The sequence below is a fragment of the Capsicum annuum genome, chromosome 1 (genome assembly GCF_002878395.1).
Source record: "Capsicum annuum cultivar UCD-10X-F1 chromosome 1, UCD10Xv1.1, whole genome shotgun sequence".
NCBI classification, from domain to species: Eukaryota; Viridiplantae; Streptophyta; class Magnoliopsida; order Solanales; family Solanaceae; genus Capsicum; species Capsicum annuum.
In genome coordinates this window covers 69,650,869-69,654,540 of record NC_061111.1, presented here as the reverse complement: position 1 = coordinate 69,654,540, position 3,672 = coordinate 69,650,869, and positions in this window count along the sequence as shown.

The window sequence follows — 3,672 nt, the reverse complement described above, 5'->3', positions numbered from 1 at the left end:
GTGAACAACGTTAATTTTTAAAGGAAAGATTTTGAAAAAATTATTTTTATGAAAATGACTCTCGGGCTGAATAGACAGTGGCCATAAATATTTAGCAGTGGAACGTCTTCTCCAACATAGTTCAGACAAGCAAAATCATCATTGTTGAACTGCAACAGTACTTGCATCAACCAACGACACAAGACCAGTCCACAATTACAAATATTGAAGTTTTATAGACATAAATCAAATGATGTGGTAGTGTAGCAAGAAATAGCCAACATGGACTCCAAATCGAGTCTATTTCATTGTTAGTCCTTCAAACAATTTTTCATATCAATATGTACGTTTAAAATCAACATGTGTACCATTGAAAAATCGTCACCGCAATTTTCTATTACAATATGTATGAACACTAAAACAACAAGTGCTCCACCAGAAAATCTTGATTTTCAAGGTTTAATATGTGCAACATATCACATGATGTAACCACCAGAAAATTTCACAAGGCAGAATGATATACCATATGTGTCTAAAAAAAAATCAAATAAAACAACAATATAATCTTATCAATATGAGACATAGTCAACACGTAAGGCAAAAAGCCTTAATATAATAAAATAATATTAAAGTGAGAACGATGAACTTACTCCCACTGATCTTGATATAAATACAATGATCAATCTTGATTTCTAAAAATCCCATAAAAGTGATCATTTTTTCAAACTTCAAGTACCACTATCGAGAAGCTTGCTTCAAGCCATTGATAGATTTCTTCAACTTACACACAAGATGTCACTGCCTTTACCAATAAAACCTTAGGGTTATTACATGTAAACCTCTTCATTAAGATCACCATTCAAAAAAGTTGTCTTTACATCCATCTGATGTAACTCAAGATCAAAATGGACTACCAATATCATAATGATCCTAAAAGAATCCTTAAAAGAATCTTTAGATGCCACAATCTTGTAGATATTTGTCGAAGGGTCTCATCTGTTGCCTAGTCTCAGTGTATCTACCATAGTACGCACCCCCAGGATTAGACCTCACTATCTTAATAACCTTTTTGAGTTGTTTCTCTACTTCAATTTTAAACACTTTAAACATTTCAAGAGAACCTGATTTTTCTTTAATAAGAAAAACATAACCATAACGGTATAAAAGTCATCAATAAAGATAATAAAATAACTTGAACCATATATTGTAGTAGAATACAGACCACTTATGTTTGTGTGAATGATTTCCGACAAATCAGGACTACAAATAGCATTCTTTTTTTCTTATATAAGTCAACTTTCCTCTAACACAATCAATACATGTTTCTATGTCTCCAAAATTAAGAGAATATAAAATATTAGACTTAACCAATCTATCAACTCTATCTTTAGACATATGACCTAAATGCCTATGCCACAACATGCCCGATTTTTATTTAAAATTGGTCGTTTAGATCCAACAATTTTAGAGCTAAAAGAGTTGTATTCAAAATCAAAAGTCAAGGAAATTTTAAACAAATCATTAGATAGGATTCCATGACCAACAACTCGGTCGTTCAAAAGAAAATTAATTTTTTATTAAAAAATTAAAACTCAAATCAAATTAGTCTAAAACTGGAATTGAAATCAAATTTCATTCTAAAAGATGGTACATAAAGAATGTTTTCAAGAGCAAGATTATAGTCAGTTTGAAAGTCTAAAACTACAGTTCCTATGAACTCTACTTCAACTTGGACATTTGTGGCGACTCTAATTCTTGACTCTGTTTTCTTTGGCTTCCTTTTGTTTTTGAACCCCTAGAATAAAATGACAATATGAGCAGTAGCTCCACTATCAAACCACTAAGAATTAATGGGGACATCTACGAAGTGTGACTCAAACAAATGAGAGCTAGTTGATTCCCTTATTTTGACTCCTTTTTTATCCAAGAATGAAATTTGGTGTAATCTCTCTGCTTGTGACCAGGTTTTTTACAAAAGAAGCAATTGTTATTTTTCTTAAAAACCATGTTATTGGCCCCAAGATAACCAGTTTGATCTTTACCATGCCTTTTGTTGTCCTGGCCCTTCTTAAAAGTATGATTATTAGATCTTTCAAACTTCCTAGATCCCATGCAAAAGCTTGCTTTGGAATCATGAGAAGTTAACATGGCAACCTCAGCCTTCTCCCTTTTATTTTTCTCTTCTTCAACAACACATTTGGAGATGAGATCATTGATTGACCAAGATTCATCCTGAGTATTATAGGCAGTTTCCATTTGGCTAAACTCAGCAGGCAAAGAGTTAAGAGCAGAGTGAACAATGTAAGTATCAGGAAGAGTTATTTCAAGAGTTTTCAGTTTGGACTGAATGTGGACCATCTTAAGTATGTAATCTCTAGCACCTTAGTAAATTCATACCTCATCCCTGCGAGTTTATTCATTGGATGTCCAATCTCAGCCTTATTGGATATAAGATACCTTTCTTGCACTTGGGCAAAAAACTTTGTGGCATTGGTAGTTTCAGGCAAGCCACTGTTGAGGTGCTCAGCAATCAACCTCCTAAAGACAAGAATGCATAGCCTATTATTATATCTCCCACTTGGCAAGAAACCTTTGGGCATTGATAGTTTCAGGCAAGCCACTTTTGAGGTGCTCAGCAATCAACCTCCTAAAGGCAAGGATGCATAGCCTATTAGATCTCTCCCACTTAGCATAAAATTCTTTTTCAGCAGTTGTACTAGAATCAGTGAGAGTTGGAGGCTCATCATCACGCAAGGCTTGATCTATGTCAGCCATCCTCAAAGTAAATTCAAAATCTTCTTTCCATTCCTTGTCCGACAGAGCCACAACTTCAGCATTGTTATTGTTCAAATAAATGGTAACATAGCACAACATAATATGAATGAATTTATCAAAATAGCAAGGCATAAGAATAATAATCTTATAACAAGATGAGTCCTGCAGCATCAACAAGTAGCCCCCCTTTGGGCAGGGCAAGAAAATATTTTCAATATTAGAAACCTATTCCTTTTGGACAGATAAATTTACTAAAATAAAATATTTTGACATAATGGGGATCATCACAATACTAATATAAAACACACAATAAATCTCCTTTGGAAAGATCATTGTATGTTCTAACGTAGTGATATCCCTCGAAATGGATTAAACAAGTTTCATAAAGCAAAGCTAATAGGTCACTTTGGTGTACACTATTTACCCTAGTTTACAAAATAAATTCATTCTCAGGAATTCAACATGTCATTGCTTAATTTACTCATGTGACGCAGTAAGTATCCACACAATTAAAAATATTATAAATCTGATTTAGTTACAATTCAAATAAAATCAAATTCAAATAGAATAAATAAATAAACAAATAACAATTCGAGATCTTTTATAAAAAATAGCTTAAAATTTTTAAATTTCATAAAATAAATAATTTTTTATATTATTTTATCTAAGCATATGGAACTAAATAAATGAATGAATCTTTAATAACATAGCCGCTAGAACACATTCTTAAGAAGGCTTTAGTTTAGCCGACTTTACTTCAGCCAATATTAAAGAATAAACAAAATTAACACTCTGTAAACAAAAAATGTAAACAAAAAATGCAGCGGAAAAACTTGGATAAGGCACATCTTTCATAGAATCTTCTCAAGATCATTTTTGGGACACAAGTGTAAGACTAACTTATCACCTTTTTTTTTT